The sequence below is a fragment of the Pelmatolapia mariae genome, linkage group LG14 (genome assembly GCF_036321145.2).
Source record: "Pelmatolapia mariae isolate MD_Pm_ZW linkage group LG14, Pm_UMD_F_2, whole genome shotgun sequence".
NCBI classification, from domain to species: domain Eukaryota; kingdom Metazoa; phylum Chordata; class Actinopteri; order Cichliformes; family Cichlidae; genus Pelmatolapia; species Pelmatolapia mariae.
Window position 1 is genome coordinate 10098399 of NC_086239.1, and position 26102 is coordinate 10124500.

A 26102-nucleotide genomic window follows, 5' to 3' on the forward strand; every position below is an offset into this window, starting at 1 on the left:
TAGAAAATACACAATCTTTAATATTTTAAAGAGATTAGTATCAAGCTGTAACAAACGACCTGACAACCAACCAAATCTTTGGATCTATTTTTATACCAATGCCATTTGAAAGCATTGCTGAAAGTCTTTTTCTTTCACAGCAGGCGGGGGTTACGACTGTGAAGTAGACTCTTTATTCAGATAAGACAAATTATGACACACTGCTCAAACAGAAAGGCAATTTTAAGAGCATGACACAGAACTGTCAGGCTCTCAAGTTAAAACAGGTCTTTAAGAAGAAGTGAAAATGAGGCAGAGTAATGCTACATATGGAAATAGTACAGTATCTGATGTATTAGACCGCCTCTCTATATTGCTTTGTTCTGATGCTGAAATGAATGGGGTTACAATAACTGACTGTGAATCCAACAAAAACCCTTAGTGTAGAAATGCCATTTATCATTATTGCATGCTGTATTCTGTTACACTGGGATTAGGAAATCTTCCAGTGGTGATTCATTAGATGTGAGTAGGTGCTGTTTTGATGGTTGCTTGATTTATTACTTTGCTGCTACAAAGCTGTGAGTTGTCTAACTTTTCCCACATTTGTGTCTGTCTGCAACTGGCTGATGCTCAAAACTAAATTATTAAATAATCACAATGCCAAAGATAGATGTGCAACCATCTCACTCTTGGTAATAATGTCTTTGGAAAAAGACTGGACAATAACTGAAAGAACCGATTTCCTCTGACAAAGCGCAGCAAAAAAAAAAAGGACTGAACAAAGACATTTTTAAATCCGTGCTGCACTTCTTAGTCAGCCTTTTTAGTGCCAATGACAAATTTAGTTATTCAAGTTTTTTTTTCTTTCAGAAATTAAAATAACAGCAAGCAAAATAATCATCAAAACTTCTCTGTTGAACATTTCCGTCAACCTACATATTATTTGTAGAAATAAAGTGTCCATGCGAAGGAGTATCAAGGCCATACCAAGAAAGAATGTTATAGACCATTTTGAGAATAAAGTCGAAATTTCGAGATTAAAGTCATAATTCTATTTCGAGAAAAAAAGTCAAAATACTTTTTGAGAAAAAAGACGAAATGCAGTAATTACAGTTGCTGTTTCAAGACAAATTGCCCCGGCCGCTTTACCCTCTGAGTTAGTGAAATTGTACTTCAGAATCAGTTTTAGTAACAAGGAAGGAAATGATTTCTCTTTCAGCACATAAATACACTGTGATCATCAGTATAAGGACGTTGAAAAAATCGGAATCTGGTCAGATGGAAAAACACACAAATGTGGAAGAGTGGATTTGCACAAAAGGGGATGGGTTATAATGGACAGATGCAAGGTTATCGATGGTTCAGTACCCGTGCAGTAAAGTATGGAGGACCACAAGAGCCACGCGCATCGAAATAAAAATTTCTGTGCTTTAATAATGAATTGTAGAATAAATTCTGCAATTGTAAATTCATTTTTGAATTCCAATTTAATAAACTGCATTTCAAAATCCTTTTTCCAATTGCATTTCAAAATCCTTTTTCCAATTGCACTTTAATAAACTGCATTTTAAAATCCTTTTTTCAGTTGCAATTTAATAAACTGCAGTTCAAAATCCTTTTTCCACTTGCAATTTAATAAACTGCAGTTCAAAATCCTTTTTCCACCTGCAATTTAATAAACTGCAGTTCTAAATCCTTTTTCCACTTGCAATTTAATAAACTGCAGTTCAAAATCCTTTTTCCACCTGCAATTTAATAAACTGCAGTTCAAAATCCTTTTTCCACTTGCACTTTAATAAACTGCAGTTCAAAATCCTTTTTCCACCTGCAATTTAATAAACTGCAGTTCAAAATCCTTTTTCCACTTGCAATTTAATAAACTGCAGTTCAAAATCCCTTTTCCACCTGCAATTTAATAAACTGCAGTTCAAAATCCATTTCCCTTTCCTGTTCGCTCCGGGATTAGCTGCTGGATTAGCTCCTGGATTAGCTGCTGGATTAGCTCTTCGATTAACAACTTGCTGGAGGCTATTCAAATTAGCCACACCGTGGGATGTAAGGAGCTCTCTGATTGGTTGGTCAGACACAGGCTGTCTGCCAGCCTGGATTTTTCTAGCTCATAGCTTCTCCCTGCTAAGAAGCGTGTGTGCTTGTACAAAGGCCGTTCAGCCTCGGGATTTACACTCGGCTCGACACGGATATGTGAAGAATGAAGGGACCCTGCAGCGAAACGGAGAGCCCAACCTCTGACTGAGTACTTGTTTACGCAGTCTGACCACCTGTTGAAGGTAAGGTGCTAACGTGGCTAACGCTAGCATCACCGCACGTAGCCCCGTTATTTTAAGGTCATCTTAGCTAATGAAAGTTTTACGTCGCAGCTGTACGAGCTCGCTACGTGTTTTGTAAGCTGCTGTGCTCTTCACAAATAAAGCTGGAAGCAGCTCAGACTGTTAGAACCAGCACTGAGGCCTGTTACATTTATACAGTGTTAGAGCAATGGCTGCAACCTACAGCCTTTAAACTAGCGATTACAATGCTGACAGTAAACTCGTCAGTCCAGATGTTACCACATTACTTTGTGATACTTGGAGTTAAAACAACTGAGACAGGCTGATTAAAATAACAGCTGTCAGTTCTCTCATTCCTTATATCAAGACTGGAGATCACACTACTGATTTCAGTTCATTTAATATGTGAGTGCACAGATTCATTCTCAACTGGACATAAATGATGATCAAAGGTTGTATATATGATGAATTCATCCAATCCCAGCCTCTAACACAGTGCGCTGAATCTTAGCTTTGAATGTCCAGTATATTCTAATCAGTGCAATGTAAGCATTCACTGAACCTACAGTATCTACACCTGTGTGGTAAATGTGTGGTAAAGATACAGATAATGAAATTTAATTATTAATACAATATACATCATGAAAAATGAAAGCTGAAATTGATTCAGTTTAGTACTTTTCTCTGTATGCTCTGTGATTATAAAGGCCTTAAATTCTGTGATATATACTGTAAATGATTTTCACAGAGGTCTTAAAGTAGTTAAATCACTGCTGATAGTCTGGTTGTTTGTATTTTCACATGTTTTTGTGTCTATAGGGCTATTTGATGACGATATGAACTCCTCTGGGAGATGAGGACACACCCACATCTGTTCCATACTGCAGCCATTGATGGTGTTACAGCTCTGAGGCAGCTTTGGGCCATCAGACGCACACACTGGAAAACCAGCACCTGGACTTCATGCAGGAGAGACGGCCTCAGTGATGATGGACTCTGCATCCTCTACTTTACCTCTAATCTCTTTCTTCTTTAACACACCATTAAAATCACTCCAAAAGAGTGTAAACTTACTGAGGAAGTCTCTAACTTGTACACATTTGTACTTTTACTTGTTTTATGAGTTATTTTTAAGAAGAGTAAAGTTATTCACATAAAGTTGTTATTCTTCTGTATTTATTCTTTTGTATCATGTACCACAGTCATACTGAACTTTACAGACCTGGTGAATTGGAGAAAACAAAGCTCGCGCTCGCTCGCTCTCTCTCTCTCTCTCTCTCTCTCTCACACACACACACACATATATCATTCAGCTTCAGCAGTATTTCTATTCATCTTATGAATTCCAGTCTAATGTCATTTCACTGAGTTCAGTTTTGGTCTTAAACTCCAGAGAATACCACCTGGTTCAACAATCTTTTTATCTGATTATTGGCAAAATGTTTTCTTCTGAGAGATGCTCCTAGAGCTGAAATTGAGCCCAGAGAAACAACAAAGTTTAGTTCCTCTGGATTTTCCATGGGAAATTGTTTTATCACTCATCCAGGGCCCTGTTTCAGAAAGCCGGTTTAGAAAACTCAGAGTTAAAAATGATACTCAGGGTTGAGTAACCCCGAACTGTCCAACTCGGAATATTCGGTTTCAGAAAGGCTGATAACAATTAGTTCAATCAACCCGGAGTTGCTTTAACCCCAAGTTAAGCACGCACATAAAGCCCTGATTAGTGGAGCACAGATTAAGCGAGTCACCATGGAGACGGAGGGAAAGAAGGCGCGGTCAATGTATTTTACAGCGCTTGAGGCCGAAATTCTGATGGCAGCATATGCCGATAACATGCAAATTTTCCGGAAAAAAAGTAACACAGCCTCAGCTGCAAAAGAAAGGGAGCATGCATGGCAAAACATAGCCGACAGAGTCAATGCGTGAGTGTTAATTCAAACATTGATCTAGGGATTTCCACCCATTTAACACGTTATTTTATTATATTTCATTTTATTTTTTGTTTTATACATTTTATTTTGTGATGTGATGTGAGCGCAGGTGCAACCCAACAGGCCCCAAACGTTCCTGGCAGCAAGTAAAAATGAAATATAAAAATATAGTCCAAACAGGTGTAATTGTATTATGAGCCATAGTGCTTGGTCTGTTTGTCCTATGTAAATCAATTGCAGTTAGAGGCTACATTATTTTTCTTTCTGTAAGCACTTATTGAAATTATCTGAGCACATTACAAGTACATATTTGCTTACTCAGTATGCTCAAATGTGACCCGTTATAGCCAACAGAAAAAAAGGCCCGAAAAACAGGTGGGGGTCCTCCACCACCACCACTCACAGAGGCGGAGCAGTTGGCCCTCAGCCAAAACAGTGGGCGCTCTGTGGCTGAAGGCATCTCTGCGGGGACATCCTCTGAGTCAATAACCCCGCAAGACACAAGTGCCTACATAAGAGGTTAATTACTATACTCCATTACTTTAATGAAATAATTTGTTAGTTTGAAATGCTACAGGGAACTATGTACCTGTACATTAATGCTGTGGAAAGACTTCCTGTTCACATAGTCTCCTTCATTTACTGAAGGAGCAATGATTGGAATGTGAGTGCCATCTATACAGCCAATCACGCCTGGGAACCCTGAAAATAAATGTAAAATTTAAGTAGTCGTTCAAGCATCACCACATCATGAATTAGGTTTTGTTCATCCTGATACCTGCAATTTTGTGGAATCCCTCTTTGATAAATCTTGTGGGTCTATGACCGGGGAACACCACAAACGAGTACAGGAGACGTTTCAGTGCAACTGTCACATTCCTGACTGCCCGACACACGGTAGCCTTGGAAACGTGCTCAGCGTCACCAGTATTATACAGAAAGCTCCTGTTTGCAAAAAAACGAAGTGCAATACAAATAATATGTACAGAACTGAGAGAATGTCCGCGCATGTCTCACATGAGCAATATAAGGCCTGAGGATGTTATTCAAATAAATTATAGATTGTGCTGAAAAACAGTAACGTTCACACAGAAAATCATCAGGGAATGATAAAATGTCCAAACGCGCTCTAATCACTCTCTCCCGGCGGAGAGCTCTGCGGAGAATTTGGGCTTCAACATCTACTGGCTCTTCAAGGAAGGGGCACGCCATGTCTGACACTTCCTACAGTCAGGTTTCCGACAAAGAGGCGGAGACAGTCAGGGTTAGTTGAAGTAAACCTGCTAGGGGGCAGGTTAGCTTCACGGAGTGTGTCGTCATAGTAACTCACTCAGAATTAATCTAAACTCGCTTTGTGAAACCGAAAACCCAGAGTTTTCGTTAACTCAGGGTATACTTACTCAGAGTTTGCACTAAACCGGCTTTCTGAAACAGGGCCCAGGTGATTTCTCCAGTGTCACGGATGAGTGATGAATGTATCTCCCACTGGAAACCATTGTGTCCAGTTAAAGTCATTCGTTTTCTTTTAAGGAGAGTTGTTAGATGCTGTGCTCATGAGGACAATAGGTTTTAACTTGCAGCACAATACAAAGCTGCCATACTGGATCAACGATCAAAACACTTAATTGAGCAGAATTAAGGCAAAATGTAATATCCTCATATGATGACACATCACACATGACCCAGCATTGTTCTAAGAATGCAAACTTTCTTATTGGAAGTTTCCACAGCTGCCAGAAAAGGACAGATTTCTGGCTGGTCTTAATGAGTGGTCGTTGCTCTCTCGTTTTCTCTGGAATCGCGGCACAGAGGATGTAACACCCATGATAAGCGCTGAGGTGTGTGTCCCTGTCAGAAATCAGCCATCCTCAGCTTCCAGGTTAGGAAAAGTGGAACCAGAAGATATTCAAATGCATCTCTCCACAGCTGCTGATTAATTCTACAAAAAACAAAGTTTGTTAAAAACATTTGCAGGTGAATCACCACTGATTTATCAGTGACATCCATTTACTCAAAAATTACTGACAAGTGGACAACTAGAATATATAGTTTATAATTTCAAAAATGTCCTGTACAAAATGAACTATATATGACAAATGTGGTGCTTGTGGAATTTTTAACAAGGACCCTACAAAACTTTACTCATGCTGCCAAACTTTTGACAGCTAGGTGTGCAGTTCCTGCTTTAAATGCATTCACTTTTGAGATTAAAAAACCTAAGTGATAAGAGGCCAGAAATGTTTGAACTTGCTTATGAACCTAAATCACTGAGGCCGTCTCTCCTGCATGAAGTCCAGGTGCTGGTTTTCCAGTGTGTGCGTCTGATGGCCCAAAGCTGCCTCAGAGCTGTAACACCATCAATGGCTGCAGTATGGAACAGATGTGGGTGTGTCCTCATCTCCCAGAGGAGTTCATATCGTCATCAAATAGCCCTATAGACACAAAAACATGTGAAAATACAAACAACCAGACTATCAGCAGTGATTTAACTACTTTAAGACCTCTGTGAAAATCATTTACAGTATATATCACAGAATTTAAGGCCTTTATAATCACAGAGCATACAGAGAAAAGTACTAAACTGAATCAATTTCAGCTTTCATTTTTCATGATGTATATTGTATTAATAATTAAATTTCATTATCTGTATCTTTACCACACATTTGCCACACAGGTGTAGATACTGTAGGTTCAGTGAATGCTTACATTGCACTGATTAGAATATACTGGACATTCAAAGCTAAGATTCAGCGCACTGTGTTAGAGGCTGGGATTGGATGAATTCATCATATATACAACCTTTGATCATCATTTATGTCCAGTTGAGAATGAATCTGTGCACTCACATATTAAATGAACTGAAATCAGTAGTGTGATCTCCAGTCTTGATATAAGGAATGAGAGAACTGACAGCTGTTATTTTAATCAGCCTGTCTCAGTTGTTTTAACTCCAAGTATCACAAAGTAATGTGGTAACATCTGGACTGACGAGTTTACTGTCAGCATTGTAATCGCTAGTTTAAAGGCTGTAGGTTGCAGCCATTGCTCTAACACTGTATAAATGTAACATGGCTCAGTGCTGGTTCTAACAGTCTGAGCTGCTTCCAGCTTTATTTGTGAAGAGCACAGCAGCTTACAAAACACGTAGCGAGCTCGTACAGCTGCGACGTAAAACTTTCATTAGCTAAGATGACCTTAAAATAACGGGGCTACGTGCGGTGATGCTAGCGTTAGCCACGTTAGCACCTTACCTTCAACAGGTGGTCAGACTGCGTAAACAGGCACTCAGTCAGAGGTTGGGCTCTCCGTTTCGCTGCAGGGTCCCTTCATTCTTCACATATCCGTGTCGAGCCGAGTGTAAATCCCGAGGCTGAACGGCCTTTGTACAAGCACACACGCTTCTTAGCAGGGAGAAGCTATGAGCTAGAAAAATCCAGGCTGGCAGACAGCCTGTGTCTGACCAACCAATCAGAGAGCTCCTTACATCCCACGGTGTGGCTAATTTGAATAGCCTCCAGCAAGTTGTTAATCGAAGAGCTAATCCAGCAGCTAATCCAGGAGCTAATCCAGCAGCTAATCCCGGAGCGAACAGGAAAGGGAAATGGATTTTGAACTGCAGTTTATTAAATTGCAGGTGGAAAAGGGATTTTGAACTGCAGTTTATTAAATTGCAAGTGGAAAAAGGATTTTGAACTGCAGTTTATTAAATTGCAGGTGGAAAAAGGATTTTGAACTGCAGTTTATTAAAGTGCAAGTGGAAAAAGGATTTTGAACTGCAGTTTATTAAATTGCAGGTGGAAAAAGGATTTTGAACTGCAGTTTATTAAATTGCAAGTGGAAAAAGGATTTAGAACTGCAGTTTATTAAATTGCAGGTGGAAAAAGGATTTTGAACTGCAGTTTATTAAATTGCAAGTGGAAAAAGGATTTTGAACTGCAGTTTATTAAATTGCAACTGAAAAAAGGATTTTAAAATGCAGTTTATTAAAGTGCAATTGGAAAAAGGATTTTGAAATGCAATTGGAAAAAGGATTTTGAAATGCAGTTTATTAAATTGGAATTCAAAAATGAATTTACAATTGCAGAATTTATTCTACAATTCATTATTAAAGCACAGAAATTTTTATTTCGATGCGCGTGGCTCTTGTGGTCCTCCATAGTAAAGAGGATGTTAGGATTGATCACCATAATGAGATGGCTGATCAATTTGTTTCAGCAACTCATCCAAACAAGGTATTTTTAGAGGGTATAGCAGCCGTGGCATTCTGTCACGAACCAACAGTGGTAATCCCCACATTTTGACTTTTTTCTCAAAATGATCAACAATATATATTTTTTCTTAATGTGGCCCTAATACTCGGTCGCATAGTGAAACAGGACATAGAAAATTATTAAAAATATCAAAAATCAACTCATGAACACTTCTTGTGAACTGCTGCATAATTTGCAAACAAACAAAAAAAGTTATGTCTTTATTAATTTAGGGTGAAGACTGTAAGTTTGAATGTAAGTGACATGAGGACGTAAAAAGGATTTGATTGTACTAAATTACTATTTTATACATATTGCTGCTTGAAGCCACTACAGGTATAAAATGAATACGTAAATGACCTGTTAATGGGTTACATTGCAGGGTAATGGGTAAAAGGTGTGCGCTGATATACGCTATGCATTATGGTCAAACATCTTCACTTTACTGTCATCTCTTTCACTGACTGGGGTGGCTGTAGCTCAGGTGGTAGAGTGAGTCACCTATTCACCAGAAGGTCGGTGGTTCGATCCCAGGCTCCTCCTGTCTACATGCCAAATATCCTTGGGCAAGATACTAACCCCATGTTTGCCTACTGGTGGTGGTCAGAGCCTCGCCTCTGTCAGTGCGCCCCAGGGTAGCTGTGGCTACAATGTAGCTTGCCATCACCAGTGTCTGAATGTAGTGTAAAGTGCTTTGGGGTCCTTAGGGACTAAGTAAAGCGCTATACAAATACAGGCCATTTACTAAGATTTGTGTTTTGTTCAACACAGAACTATTTAGGCTTAGGTTTGCAAATTTGTAAACCATGCTGTCATATTCTTTTTACAGAGAACAGGCTTTCTCCTGGCAACCCCTCAAGACAATCTTTTCCTAAGGTTAACATTTAACCTGCTTGAGATGCAGCTCTTGGTTTTTTTCCCAACGTTTCAGAGCATTTCAGAATTTGCTGGAACATGCACTTCTGAGAAGATTAGAAACTGTCTTGATTGTTTTCCACTTATAATCTTTCTCAGGAGTAGATTGATGGACTTCAAATTGTTTGAAAATGGCCTTATAACCCTTCCCAGACTGATGGGTAGCAAAAAGAGCTCTAAGATGATTGATGATGTCTTTCCCCGTTAGCATTGTGTTAACACAAACCTGACAGCTCCAGAACAGCTAACTGCCAAAACTGCCTTTATAGAGTTCCCCATATTTGCTGATCATCAATTAATCAAGTACATTTGATCAGCAGCATCTGGATACTACTTACCCTCTTAATCTGTACGGAAGCAGTAAGGGTGTACTATATTTTGACCTAATTTTTGTTAAATAAATAATGACACAGCATAATATGTCACATTCAATAATTTATCTAAGAGTTTACCCACCTAATTTGAAGACCTACTAAGAACCATATGATTTCTTTATGTCCTGATACGTAAAACTTTAGAATTTAAAGATAGTGTACCATCCTTTTACAACAACTGCAATTCTAGTCATGTTATATCAGTGTAGTTTGTCTAGCAAATACATTTGGATGAATTTGGATGAATGAACATACAAAATAAATGATCTACTAAATTAATCACCATCATGTCTTACTGGGCGTAATATTTAAAACAAAACCATGCACAGCAATTGTGCTTGGAGACCAAATAAGTGGAGTAAAAACATATTGATGAATATCTCTGCTTTTTTCTCATGACAGGGGAGAAAACGTGTGCGGTTTTTTAATGTAACAAAGGCAACCAATGATTGCAGTGAAGGAAGAAAAGATGAGCAATCAACAACAAAGAAAGCTGAAAATCAATGGCAGATAATGCCTAGAATCTGAAGAGAAACCAATAATTATATACAGCATGTCCTTCTTTAAAATTGGTCTCAAAGCCTTTATAAAAATGAACACTTTCCTCTTCAAGGTTTACTTTGACACCACATTGCCAATCTACTCTGAGCACAAACAGACTTAATCCTGGCATAAGTTAACAAATCCACCAGAGGAAGTGAAAATTGTTTATAAGTAAGACTTCTTTTCTTTTTTTACTTATGCATGGGTTTTTTGTGCATTCCAGCCCCTCCCTAATAAACCCAGTTGAACTTAAAAGCAGATTCAGTTATTAAACTGGTAAAAAGAGAAAATATTCAAACCAAATACTGCAGGAACTGAATGAGCTTTATGGTAATTTAATTAATGGGTTGTATGGCATTTCTTTGTCCCACTTTGTTCTCTTCATATTTGGCCAACATGTCACTCATATTTAATTCTCTTTGTTGCAAACATCACAACTAGTCTGGAGAGAGAAAAAAAGGGAACAAAAGAGAACAAAGGGCCTCGCCAGTCCAAAAATATCAGCAAATGTCATTGAGCTGCACACTGAAGTTTTCAATGGAGCAGAACTTTCTTATAAAGAACGGCTGAGTTTATAACAGCTATGGTACGAAACACCAAAGCACAGCTTATATAGCTTTAACTCTTAAACTACAAAATTATGCTGAGTACTTTAAGCTGAAAACAAATAAATCCCAAACATTTATTCAAATAGAGGTTTAGCTGCTTTTTATCTGACGGTGCTTTTTCTTTTAACCACAAGTTCTGTGAGAGATCAGTACACCAACGCTGCTGTAGTTAAATTGAGCAGACAAGACTTCTTGCTTGTCAGTTTTCATGCCTTATTATATTGGTCTTGTCATCATTACCCGAAGTACTGACCCTGTTTGCTGAAACAGATGGAGATGAGAACCACCTGCCTCTCGCAATGAGATGTAAAAGCCCCCCAAGTGTCTATTTGTAATTTCGAAGACCAGATACTTTCGAATCCAAATTAAAATCAGTTGCACGATAACATTCATTAGTAGACAACTTTCAAAGTGTGTTTTTTTTAAATTCTATTAAAATATTGTTTAAGACTCAGGAGACAAAGCCCCAACACTCCACCTCTGATTATTTGCCCCACGGCTCACCGGTGCCCATCTCTCATTACAAGCTAATATCAATAATAGTATTTATCAGTAACATTATTATTTCCCCATATTTGGGGCTGTAGTCATTACTCATAAATAACCTTTTGGGGGACATAGATGCTTCAAACACTGTATTAGTATTTAAACAAAAAACATGTAAAGTTATTTATATTCTGAATGTGGCTCTAAAGGAACAAGAAGGCCTGGGCTTAACAACTAGAATAAGAGGTGATTTTTTACTAGGATAATAAGAAGACTAATTCAGCAGTTCTGCTGGGATATAACTGCCAACATTCACCCACCATTGTTGGCAGCGAGGCTCTTGGGAACAAATTAACACTATGTAGAAACCTAAATCTGAAATCTTTTTGTGGGGTTCTGGTGATGAATCAGAAGTGACAGTGCCCTGACAGTGACCTGCATTCAGCTTCGGCTACACGTGAGGTCTGATCACCACTGGACTGATAACAATTGACAGCACTATTCTTCATCTCATGGCTCAGCAAAACAAACCTTGTTTTGTCTATGCAGGCAATGTTGCTAGGGAGATGTAACACCGAGCACCTGGCCAGTAACAAACTTTTTTTTTCTTCTATTTTATCTATTCTACCTCCCATCAGCACAGCTTTACAAAACAACCAGGTGGATGCACAACTTGTTATTCTCACTTAGCGCAGCAACTCATTTTACAAGCTATTTAACGATTTTCAGAGAAGTTGAGCTTCAACGGGAAGTAGATTGAGTAAAAGTACTCTGTGGAGAAGGGCAAGAAAAGAGAAAAGATAAGAAACAGGAGACTACAACTTGTTAACACTTTCTTTTTTCATACTGAAGCCTATGATGGTTGCATGTACAGCTTTTAATGCAGTGCTCTTTAATGGAAAAGTTTGAATAACTTCCTTTTAAACAGATACAAAGATATCTAATCTTCAAGAACAAAACAGGTTGTATTCAGGAATTTAAGCTGATACATACATTAATTATGTATTTCAAATTCTGGAATTATGCGGTTCACTACTGATTATAAATTAGCACAATACGTGCATTACACTAAAAAAAATTTTTGTGCAGTTTAAAAAATATAGCCTCTCAATACCTTCTGCTGAATGGATACCTGTAAAAGCATTTCTTAATAGAATCGCAGTTGGTCAAAATTTTTTTTAAACATATATACGATCATATAAAACTTACTGTATATCGCTTAAAACTCAATCCTTGTTTGTTTCAGCTCAAGAGGAGACATGATGTAACATGAGGTAAAATTTAGATAAATATGAAAAATAGATTAACGGCATAAAGCGCCATCCAGCACAGTTAGTGGTTAAAACCTGTAATAAACAGAGACTCACAGAAAATCACCATCTCTGCAATCTTAACAATAAGCAAGTGCTTATCTGTTGCCAGTTTGACTTTCTATCCTCAGCTCTTATCAAAAAGGTCTGGAAAATGCCCGGGGACATTAGCTTTCTTACTGGATGATGCTGTGATTGAGCTAAGTTAAAGAGCAGAAAGCCAGTATAATCAGACTGTTCTTTGGGGAGATGGACCATTATGTCAAAAGTGGCGCTTACTGTCAAGAAGCATAGACGGATAATCATATCTGGATGTTTGCAATTAGTTTATAGTGGCAGCAATTGATGAGGCCACAATTACAGTTTTCCTGAGAGGAGTTTTTAGTCTCAGAATGGATGAAAAACGAGGAAGCATAATGGCTGTGTTGCTCAGACCTATTACTAAGGAGGCTGGAGGCTACTCGGAGCTGTCTGCTAATCTTCTGTAGAAATGTCATTAACTTGAGTGCAGTGTTGTGTGGCAAGCAACAGCAGCACATGCAAATAAATCTGTAAATAATCTATAGCCTACTGTGTTTCACACACTGGGTCCCCAGCAAAAGTGTATGCATTGAAAAGAATGAATGTTCTTTTTACCAGACTTTTGATACAATAGATGTTCTGAGTGGGCTAGTTAAGGAAGAAGTGATAAATTAATAGTTCAGTTTATGTATCATTTATCTAATCTAATGGAAATTGACATAATAATAGAAGTTTGTCTATGTCTTTTTTTGTCCTTAAAAAATCTGCTACCGTGTAACACTCACGTTAAGAGCTGTGAAGTTAGACAGACTACAACTTGAGATTGCGAGTTGAAAGTATCAGAAGATTTATCATGTTTACAACAAAGGCAAAGTGATGAATGCTGTATATTAAGCAATGAACTACAAAAAGACCTCCAACAGGATCCAACTGTAAGGAGTGCGACTTTTTGGGGGCGTTGTTCGTGCTGTTGGGAGAGCAAAGGAAAGAAACAGCAGCGGAATAATGCATTTCAATCATCTTCCCAATCTTGACATTTTTACACTTTTCCAATCTTGAATATCAGAAAACGCGTCACTGCGATACTCACTTACACTGTTAAAAGAAAAATCCTAGAAAAACAGTAATATTCCGGCAGCTGGGGCGCCAAAATAATACCATAAAATAACAGAAAATAACTTTCTCATAAAAATACGGTTATTTTCAGTAATGACAATATAGTTTGTTGCCCTAATTTGACATGGGATTTTGCCTTTTTCAAGCGCTTTTAAACATTAAATTAGGAACATTTAATGTGATTAAACAATGAAATTACCTATAAACAAGGTCAATGAATGTGGCAATATGAATAATAATACTTAAATGTACAGAAATATACAGTTAACAGTTGGTTTAAATAATAATGGATTGCATGCCCTGAGACAGACTGACAGAGGCGAGGCTGCCATATCGCACCATCGGCCCCTCCAGCCATCACCAGTAGGCGGTAGGTGAAGTGTCTTGACCAAGGACACAACGACCAAGAGTGTCCGAGCCGGGGCTCGAACCGGCAACCTTCTGATTACAAGGCGAACTGCCAACTCTTGAGCCACGATCGCCCTAAATAGCAATAATAGTAATAATTATTTGATGTTAAAAAAGTTTATAAGAATCATTTCATATATTTTTCCATAGCATTACATTTGAATTTAACAGTTCAATCTTTCAAATAACGGACACATATTTGTGAAATCATGATACATTTGTGAATGTATTTTAACAATCTAAATATGCATATGTACAGACAAATACATTTAAAAAACAAGAAAATTATGTTTTATTACATTACAGTGATTTTACGTTAATTTACATTTGAAATGTGAAATCACAGTCTATTTATGTAAATTTAATGATATTCTAGAAGAACAGAACAAAACTGTAAAATACACAGTAAAATACTTTTATATTAGGACTTTTTCTTACAGTGTACTTTGAATGAACACAACGTACTTTCGTGCTGTGCCGGTGACGGGCAGTAATGTGGGTGGATGTACTTTTACAGGAGATTATATTTACATGTGCTGCAGAGAAAAAAAATAAAAATACAAAACATATTGTTGCCTTGGTGACCATTGTGGGGAGACTGATTGAGTGTGTCCCACTCTCATAGAAGTGTTTACATGCTTTGTTGTTGCTTTCATTTACTGATCACAGTAGTGCAAATGTTGGGAAATTTCATTCACATGTGACTTGGTTTGTCAATAGAAAATTGAAGAGGCCAAGTTTAGGGGCAGTATGAAGCTATTTAAGTTCATTGCTAGCAAAAAAATGCCTCGTTTCCCCCGTGGAAGTGATGAAAACAACAGCAATATGTCAGCCAGTGTTATTTCCTGAAGAAAATCCAAAAAACTGCAGATCAGAACTTCTTATTTACTGTATCGAAGCATGACTCCAAATGACACTGGATGAAAGCTAACCTAAACTGTAGTTAAAAGAACAGCTGGACACACTCTGGATGTCTGAGCAATTTTGTGCAGTGCAATGAGATATCTGTCAAAAAACCTTTTTAGGAAGTAGCATCTCTACTTCTTAGAGTCCTGCTATCTAAAGACAGTCACACTCTTCCCAGCTCATTTCTCTGCCCAGTTTCATTTTATGAAATGAAGTCTATCTCCGGGTTTCTGTGAGAGTACATAAAAAAGAAAGGGGGAAAAAAACATAATGAGCTCATTGAGGAAGCAGTATGCATACATTCAGGGGATTGTTCTGATTTCAGATGGGTTTATCACCCATGAAATTGCTTATAATAGGAATTTGTCAGTGGTTTATGCTCTGATTGTATATCCCTGAGCAGAAACTGAGACAGAACTGAATTAGAGTCAGAGCAACAGCAGCTGGGTGGGGCAACTGTGGAAGGATAAAGGGTGTGTGTGAGGGGGTGGATGTGTTCCATTCAAGCAACATTTGTGTCTGCTTGCTATTATGTTCCCCTTACACTGGAAAGGAGAGGTCATTAATGGCGCCATTTACAAACCAAATGTGTGTTCTCAAAAAAGCGAGATATTAGCAGATCGAAGTCGAATACTGAAGCGACGATCAGCGCTCTCTGTCAAACATAAATATTCAAAAGTGGAAACTGCCGGGACCGACAAACTCCACCAATTACTAAAAAGATGAGCCTCGTTTCCGCTTCCATGAATCGTTTAACTGCCCTCTCATTCTACATCCACTCATTCTACATTCAGTCAGCTTAAGTGCTGTAAAGCTTCGAGGCTACTCTGCGGCCACCCACACAACTCCTCCCTCCCTGCAGCCAAACATCCAGACCTCAGTCAGTTCAGTGGCCAGCCTCATTTATTTATGACTGGCCCCTGAGATCCGGCACTGCTCTGGTCTGATCCCAACTGCATGCCACCTCCCCTTCCCTCTCTAGCCGTCAACCCTCGACTATTTCCCCAGCTCTTTAAAAGTTCACCCTATCTGAAAGACAGCATCAAGCCCTGGCTTAGCCACAGTCCTTGCTGACGCTCTCTGCATTTCAAAGTGGCTGCTTGGGCAGTGATGCACAGAGGGAGAAGGAACACAAGTCACAGAGACAGGAAGACTGAGCTAGACAGACACGGAGGAAACCTTGGGGACTCTGCGCAAAGGTGGCTAAAATATTCTTCGACACAGGCTGGTGCAGTACATGCCGGTACACACATATACATGCATATGCATACATATAGAGTATGCATATACCTACAGGAATATAAACACATGTGCAGGCACAGACACATATTTCTTTCTCCAATAGTTACCCTGATCATAGTATGATCAGCATCTGAGAAGCTGCAACGCTGCAGAGGGTAGCCACTGTCTAAGAACAGCTCTATAACCCTGTTACCTCATCCTTCAGTTCAAACACACAGACACACAAACGCACACACACAAAGTCATAAAACGATACACTTCAAGGGGACACATCGAGCAGAAGAACTATTGCTCAGAGCACCTGGTGTTCTCATAATGTCAGAGTCAGATCCAGACATGCACGCGTTTTTCACCGCATGCGTCTGTGAGCCTGTGAGACCGTGTGCATGTGATGATCCTTTTTATCTGTAACCTCGCCTATTTGACACAGCTAATGCAGGTGTAATATCATTGGGACTGTGAGTCATTCGAAAAAAGACAATAAAAATGCTGACGCCAACAACGGTGTCATCTTCTGTGTCATCTCACTATAACATACAAGGTTGATTCTTGTGTGATTGCTGTGTGTTACACATCACTCACGTGTGAGCTTTAAAATGTCATTACTCTCACGTTCAAATTAATATGTTAGTTTCTCATTAATGACATTGAAGCATTGCTTTTCCATGTCCCTGTCAACAGCTGAAAGTCTCAAATAATTTCTCCTTCTTTTGCTGTCACAGAGTCTATTCACAGCAACGCAGACACGTTTGAAAATGTTGTTCTTGGCTCAAATAATGTTCCATTCACAGCAGAGATGAGAGATGAATTCTCAATAACATTTAACATCCGCAGTGGCAAACATTACAATTAATTTTTTGACTGAAAGGGACGAGGGCTTGAAAATGTAACATTTTAGACAGATGTGGTAAATAAATGCATAAACCTAATCTTTGTCTTACTTATTTCACTTTAGCTGAGTATGTCACAGTTTCTTTGTGTCAGATCTTTTGTCTTTCATTGTCATATAGCACTCTTTAATCTGTGACTTGAGCTCCACCTGTTTTCCAAGCCTTCAGCTACAAGATCATAAATGCGACAGACACAGACAGAAGCAGCATAAACTTTACTTTTTAATGCCATAAGACTGGTAGAGCCCACTCCATGTTCGTCTATAATAAAGAGCCTTAATAATTTGTTGTTACACATGTAATGGTGCTCTGACACATAACTCAGTCGGCCCTATTATCTCTTAAATTATCTTTAATCTTCCAACTCCCTCCCAGTTATGCATGAGCTTCATGTAAGAACAGCATGGACACTTGTCTGAAGAAATCACAGCATGTTGTCGGGCATGTTGTGGCCAGGTAGCACCCCCATTTAAACCAAACAGAGTATTTGCAGTTGTTAAAATAAGCAGAGAATATCCCATATGGCGCAAAATTACCAACCACTTCATTAGGTGCACTTGTTCACCTGCTCATTAACACACTTTGTAGAAACCCAGTGCATTTAGGCACGAACACATGGTCAAAACGACCTGCTGAAGTTCAGGCTGAGCGTGAGCATGACAAAGTTGTTGGTGCCAGATGGTCTGGTGTGACTCTTTCAGAATCTGCAGATCTGCTGGGTTTTTCCACACAGCGATCCATAGTTTAGAGAGAATGGTCCATAAAAGAGAAAATATGGAGTGAGTGGCAGTTCATTGGGTGAAAATGCTGATGCCAGACGTCAGATGAGAACAGCCAGGCTGCTCTGACATGACAGAGAGGCAAGGGCAACCCAAACCACCACTTACTACAAACAAGGTATAAAGAAGAGCATCTATGAGTGCACAACACATCTGCACCACTGCAGCAGAAGACTAGACTGTGGTTACCACTACTCCCAGCCGAAAGCAGGAAACAGGTTACAATTGGACAAGAGCAAATTACAAAAATGTCATTTTGTCTGACAAGATGTGATTTTTGTTGTGAAATTCAGATGGTAGGGTCAGAATTTGGCATAGGCAACATGAAAGCATCCATCCAGCCTTATATCAACAGTACAGGCTACCGCTTGTGGTGTAATGGTGTGAGGGATACTTTGAGCACTATAAACTACCTGATTATTGCTGCTGACCATGTCCATCCCACCACAGTGTACCCATCTTCCCATGGCCACAGAGGGGTGAACAAACTATGGGTCAAGTCTACTGAAACACATGACTTTTTTGGCCTGAGACCACCATCAATAGTGTAAAATACGCATTGCATAATTTAGTCTTGCTCTTTTAATAATACAGCAAAAAAAGAAACGAAAGGTCTGACAATCTTTTCTCTCAGGTTAATGTAAACTATAACTGTTCTCTAAGAATATTTGAGAATATTTGGAAGGCACTTAAAAACACAGACACATTCCCCATGAGGACATGTATCATACACTGCATGTCATATGACACAAAATATCCTGTCATGTTTTTTTGGATGCAGTGTTTGGATGCAAGTTTTTAAATTCAGAAAACTGCACTTGAGCACACCACAGTGCTGGAAATCATCCAGTCTTGATAAAGCTTTCCAAAACATGTACTAGGATGGAAACACAGGCTCAGTGTTGGGAGAAGGACAGAAAAAAAACCCAAATGGATCTGAATTAGTGAGGACATGGCCTAAATGCCTCATTAAATGTCTTTTTAAATGTTTTTGCCCTCGCAAGCCAGATCAGAAGACGAGCCAAATGACTGACACTGATCTGTCCTCAGGAGATACCAAGCGGGAGGAGAAATTATCATCACTTTGGAAATCATTTTTACACTTTTCTGCTTTATTGGCAACATGCTGCGTTCAGTAATGAAAACCAGCGGAAAAACCGTGTGATGAATCCTACGGTTGAATCATACTGAGAGAAAATGCTGTTCACACTGATTTCTGCTGCATTGTGCCTTAGAAGTATATGACCCCCGCCCAACCTGTGCAGTAATCCTCATTCAGCTGCTTTAAAGTGTTAACGAGACTTAGACATGCCATATAATTGAATACTTGACTTCTCCACTGTATCCAGTCATGTTCTCACAGAAAAAATCCCTCTGCTGTAAGCATGCCCGCTCAAGGACTCCGATTCCTTCCAGCGATTTAATATTACAAGCCTTTTGATTTATGGTTTACCATCAATTTGAAAATGATGTTGAACCACATTTGAAACTGTTACAGCTGATTAGAACAGCCATCAGCCTTATGGGCCACCGTGGGACATGAAAGAGATGGAGGAGACGCAGAGGCACACATGAAGAGAGAGAAAGAAGGACAAAAAAGAGAAGAAAAGAGCAGGGCTAAATGATAAGACTAAAATGGATAATGACAGTCGCAGGTAGAGGAGAAGGACAGGAGAAAAATGGCAAGCAGCAAAGCTACGTAGGAGGAGTGAGTGACAGGAAGACAGAGCACGTCAACAGAAAAGCAGATGCAGGCGGAGAGAGATAAAGTGGGATACAGTGAACGTGTAGAGGAGGACAACAAACGAGAGGAAGAACAAGGGGAAAGAAAAAGAGACGGTGGGAGATGGCGAGAAAGGAGAGGCATGATTCGGTCTGACACTAGCGAACCCTCTGGATCCAATCCCACCCCCATCACTCAGAAAAGCAGAGTTCTCTTCTTTGATCCTGAGCACTTTGAACATTCTGTCAGCCTTGTACTTTTACACCAATGAAAAAGAATGAAAGAGGAAGAAAAAAAACGTCTTGTGAGGGGTTGCTTGTAAGCCACTCCACTGACACTCCTCTCTTTACCTTCAGTCTCCCCATGGTTGGAGTTTGAGGTTGTGATGTAAAGAAGGAGAAATTTTAGAAGAGCTACAAATGGGGTGGGCACTGATTAGGACGAGGGTGTTAGAGTCATTTGGTCAAGAAGAAAAAGAGAAGGAAAAACATTTGAAAACTGGATAAAAATGTATTAAACATTTTCCTGCACAAGTGAGGCATAACTGAGTATAATAGTCCCTCCCAGAGTCCCTGGTGAACTAAACAATCTGTCTGACTCTCTCTTTCTCTATGCCTTTTATCTTTTTTTTCCAGTTTTGTCCCCCCTCTTCTGAAAGAATAAAAGTCTGTCTTTACAGGCAACAATAAGGAGCTGATGATTACACGACTGCTCACAGCTACCATGGGTATAATCACAGCCTGGTAGATGCTCCTCTGCCTGCAGTGCGCTAAAACAAAGAGGTACGCACACACGCACAGAGAGAGGGAAAGACAGATATTTATGAGTTGGAACACACAGGGGTGCTTTCACTCATCATTAGGCAAGTCTTGGTCATGGGAAGTCCTGCTCTGGTCTACTGAGGCTTCCTCGCAAGTGTCAGGGAGGAGTACAAAGCATTCGAACCTCGTTAAGTTGACAATACAAAATGCTAATATGAGCGTATTGTTTAAGGGAGGATTACTGCAGTGAGGTCATGTAGAGAGAGCCTGCAACAAACTTAAGAGGCTAATTAGAAAATGCTTGGCCTTGGCTGTTTTGTCAAACACATACTGTCAAGCTGTGATGGAGTGATTCCTAATGACTGACATCAAAGGAAGATCAAACTATAAGAGTATCCATGGCAGTTATGAATCTGCTGTGAGTCACTTTATATTAAATCAGAGCTCTTATTCTGGAATTCCTGTTGTGCGTTTGCAAAGATGTTAAGTGGATCCTACCCATTTCTGTATGTGTCATAGAAGGCTTTAGAGGTAACTGTTGAAATGCTCACAGCATTGAAGGTAGCATACCAGTATTTATCATGTATGTTGTTTACACTGCTCTTACTTGCTGTTATAGTTCTGCAGATAGCAGGTCATTCACTGATGTAACTCGAGATTTTTAAAAATTTGACCAGATGATAGCAAAAGATGAATAATGTAAAGAAGCCTGCCCAATATATCAATACCAATAAATACTGATAGTGAAACAAGCAAAGAAGAGATGGGAGAAACACCCTTCAAGCATATTATGAGTGGTGATTATGTGCAGTTTGTCCAAGAGAGGGCAGTCTGCAGCTTTCGTGTTGGCATCACATGCTTGGAAAGTCACAAAGACAATAACCAGGTGATCTTTGAAAAGTTGGGCAGAACATAAACGGGTAATAGTCACGACTTGTGACAATAAAATGAGTTTATTTCTAAGCCACACTGTCACATTGTCTTAGTAAGCACTCATAAATGACTACAGATAACACTGGTTTATGTTTTTTCTGTAAAAAAAAGTCATCTGATATACAGGGTTTTTACAGTTTTTTCTGAATGCTTAAACCCTAACTGTGATTCTTATAGCACATTTTCTAAAACTATTAATACTTATAGCAAAACCACTCACTGAGTTTGCAAAACTAAAAGCACAAACACTGCTTTGCACTCAGTTTGCCATTTTGTAACACACACTTTGCAAAACTGTAGGCACAATTAAATGTACAACACTCTTTTTGCAGAACTTTAAACACAACTCACTGCTTACACTCAATTACCAAATTTCCAACACACTCCTAGCAAAATTATACACATGTATGGCTATCATTAACACTATTTTGCCAACTGTCTGGCACACTTTCACATGTGAAAACTGTTTTAGATAATTAGTCCACTTTGCAATCAGCCTAAGCACTATAAACAGGCCACAGGTAAGCTGTCTATGTGGAGTACAATGGAAGGAGCAGCAAGAGTGAGAAGAGTGAGAATCAGAGGAGGCCGAGGGAGAGGACGTGGAGGTGAAGAAGTTGGAGGAAGAGGACGTGGAGGAGCAAGAAGAGGACGAGGAGGGGAAAGAGGAAGGGTAAGAAGAGTAAGAAACAGAATAACTGATGACATCAGAGCTACAATAGTGGACCATGTCATCAACCATGGGATGACCCTGAGGGAAGCTGGCCACAGGTTCAGCCTAAACTGAGCCGCTACACTGTGGCAGGCATCATTAGGACATTTCGAAATGAGAATCGGTAAGTACTTTGTAGCACTGCCATACTCTAATGAGAAACACAACAGTACCATACATGCAAAAATACTGAAATTGTTACTTTACAGAATTGCTAGACGTCCAGATGTTGGGGGCAGAGGCAGAATGTTCACTCCAGAGCAAGAGACCCATATAGTGAACATGGTGATTGCCAATAATGCAATAAGACTGCGCGAAATACAGCAGCGCATAATTGATAATGACACCATCTTTCAAAATGTACACAGTGCAAGCATTTCTGCACTGAGTCGTGTACTTGCGTGCCACAGAATAAGAATGAAGCAAATTTACAGAGTTTCTTTCGAGAGAAACACAGAACGTGTAAAGCAACTGCGATATGACTATGTGCAGGTAAGCTAGTGTCATTGGTTCTGAATTTGGAAGTGCATACTGTAGTGCTGTGCATGGGCCTGATGTGTTGCATTTGTTTTGTCTTGTCCAGAGAGTGATGGAACTAGAAGCAGATGCAATGGGACATGAGCTACTTTTTGTGGATGAGGCCGGTTTTAACCTCAGTAAAACCAGGAGACGTGGCAGGAACATTATTGGACACCGTGCCATCATCAATGTCCCAGGACAACGTGGTGGTAACATAACCATGTGTGCAGCTATAAGCCAAAATGGTGTTGTTCACCATCATGCAACCATAGGCCCATACAACACTGCACACATTATTGCATTCCTGGACACCTTGCATGACATGCTCACTGTTCAGAGACCAGAGCAGACCCGATATGTCATCATATGGGACAATGTTAGTTTCCATAGGGCTGCTTTGGTCCGCAACTGGTTTACAGACCACCCATCCTTCATGGCACTCAACCTCCCTCCATACTCTCCATTCTTAAATCCCATCGAGGAGTTCTTCTCTGCCTGGCGCTGGAAAGTGTACGACCGTCATCCTCATCAACAGGTAGCCCTTTTACAGGCAATGGAGGAGGCATGTGGAGATATTGACCAGGCATCATGTCAGGCCTGGATACGGCATTCAAGGAGATATTTTCCCCGGTGCCTTGGACTGGAGGATATCGCATGCGATGTGGACGAAATTTTGTGGCCGGACCCAGAAAGACGACATGATGTAGGCTGATTGTCTTTTTTTTCCCTTTTTTTTGTGAAATTCCTATTTTGTGTTCTGACTTTGTCTTGGTTTTGATGAGTGTGAATAAACACCAATACTTGAAGTTTGGATCCTTGTATGTTTACATGACACTATGACAAAAGTGTGACCTCAAATTGACATCTGTACACAGAGAAAGCAAAAGCCAGATGTATTTTGTATTCATACCATCAGTGTGCAGTTGGCGCATTGTGTGCTTAGTAGATGATGGCTTGTGTGTACTGTTTGATACGAAAACACCATTTTTACGAAGGTGTGAAGAGTTAATCTAGCTGTGTTCGCTTTTGCAAGAGAACTACAATGTTTTGATAATTGGGTGACAGGTTTTCTTATTTGTGTGTAGAGTTTTGCAAAAATAGCCAATAGTTACAAAAAATGTGCTTAAGCAATCAGAAAAAACTGTAAATCACCAAGTATCGGTATCTATGTTGTATGATCTATGTTAAAAATCATTTATCGGAAGGGAAGAGTGCTATCATATCAGTCATAAATTACAATTTATATTATCTAGAAATCATATATTTATGTAAATATACACACACCAGTGTTAATTTTTTTTACAGAATGGAAACATATAATTTGATGAATTGATATTAAAATATGACACAAACCTGAATAATCATTGTTATTAATGATACTGGTTTTTTTGGAATCATTCTTAAAGATGACTCCTTAGGTCGAAACTGTAAACTTTACTTTCCTGCTTTTTTTTTCTGTAACTGCGTGTGCCATTTCATGGTCATCTATCAAACCTGGCTCTATAGAGCGTGGCTCAGGCAGCCATAGTGCACAGTGAGATGCTGATAAATTGAGAGGAGCAACATGCCAGGGTGGTGGTGGATCCTTGGAGAGCCTGGAAACTATGGAGACAGTAAGATGGATATGTGGATGATGGATGGAGAAAAGGAAATTTGGCCACTGTTTCCACAACAACAGGATGTTCAAGAAAGAAGAAAACTGCTTTCAATGTCCAAAGAGCCTTAATACACAACCACTGGGACACAAGCTTATCACCTTCAGCAACTAAAGGCCCTTCAACTGAAAATGCAGCTAATCCAGACATTAGCACACTTCCTACTACTTATATCAATATTTACATAATAACAGGGTAGCTTATTGAATCTCACTTCCCGCAGGAGAGGCACATTGAACACCTACTCAGAAGGCTGCAATTCTAATTATATTACACGAGCATACATATGTACACACTGTCAAACCAACTGCGGTAAATGGGGCCGTGCAGGAATGACACAGTGTGTGCGTGATCTAGGAGATAATATGTGTGCGCAAGACATGAAAACCAACATGTCAGTTTTTAGCGCGTCTTTGGGGACATCCTCAGTCTTTGGTTGACAGAGTATTTGGGTTTCATGTTAGCAAGGCCACACAACGCCACAGACACATTAGAATAAAACTGTGCAGATACCAAGACAGTAAATTTTCTCTTTAAGCACTACTGTCTCCTGCAGAAATATATCCGACAATGGAGGAGTGTAGGGACACACTACTTATTCATGTGAGTAACTGAGCCACCCGAGAGGTCCTCAGAGACTGCAGTGTAAAGTGCAGAGAGAGATGTGATCACACAAGGCAGCAGTATGCAGAGGCTGAATGTGAAGCATGGCCTAATTGTTTTTCTTCTGAAAGCCACAGTGTAAAGCCAAATACAAGGTCAACAGACAAAGCTGCACCACGGTTATAAAGCAAATATAGAGAATTTTGTCTCTACTCTAGCTGGTCATTGTGAAAGTAGCACATAGCAGTGTCTCATTAACATGCTTTTAGAATAATTTAGGTTTGGTTTGTTCCTCTAAGGCATTATGCATCTTGAGGTCTTTTGTGGCTTAAAGGCTTGTGGACCCAAAGTCAGTGCACACAAGTACAAGCTGACAGTATTGGCTCACTTGTGACTATAATTAATGCCACAAGGGTGACACAGTTGGAAATTGGACTAAGCTGGATGGCGTGGGGGTACCCAACAGTATCAGTAGGTATAAAAAGACTGGGTGGAATCTCTATTGTTACATGCCAGCAAGTCTTAATAAGGCTATGAGAGCTACATTAAATTCAATTTTCCATTTCAATTTTATTGATACAACACCAAATACCAACAGTTACCTCAAGGTGCTTTATATTGCAAGGCAGACAATACAATATAACACAGAAAAACAATCAAAAGATCCCCTATGAGCAAGAACTTGGTGAGAGTGGGAAAAAAGAACTCTCTTATAAAAGGAAGAAACCTCTGGCAGAAACAGGCTCAGAGAGGGGCGGCCATCTGCTGATGGGAAGCAGAGAGGACAAAACACAGAATGTGGAAGAGATTCAGAGAGTGATAATGACTATTCAATTCAGAATGGTGTATAAACACACAGGGAGAGGAAAAAAAGGTTAGGAGGAAGGAAAGAAGAGAAATCTTCAGGCTTATCTTAAAAAGTTTACAGGGTGTTCAGCAGGGAGTCGAAACCAGACTATGGAGGCATCCAGATTGATGAATGCTGTGCAACTTTCCATATGATACCCAGTTGAAAATTGAGCTTTCTGACGTACAGACAAAAGGTTTTGTATCTGGAAACCAAAGTTTCATTCAGCTGAGTCTTACCAATTTCGTGTTTCTGACTTTCCTTTCCTGATGAAGACAGTAGCTCAGCCACCAATGGGTA

General features: G+C 39.5%; 1 protein-coding gene and 1 long non-coding RNA gene across 2 annotated transcripts in view; both read right to left on the bottom strand.

The window, feature by feature from the left end:
* Positions 1 to 26102, bottom strand: part of lsamp (limbic system associated membrane protein) — a 443552-nt gene that overhangs the window by 229364 nt on the left and 188086 nt on the right. The gene's annotated exons all lie outside the window — the stretch shown is intronic.
* On the bottom strand, positions 5928 to 7880 carry LOC134641708 (uncharacterized). The gene is made up of 3 exons (XR_010095566.1): positions 7453 to 7880; positions 6461 to 6633; positions 5928 to 6140 (listed from the first exon to the last, which is right to left on the bottom strand). It is a non-coding gene; the product is annotated as an uncharacterized LOC134641708 (long non-coding RNA).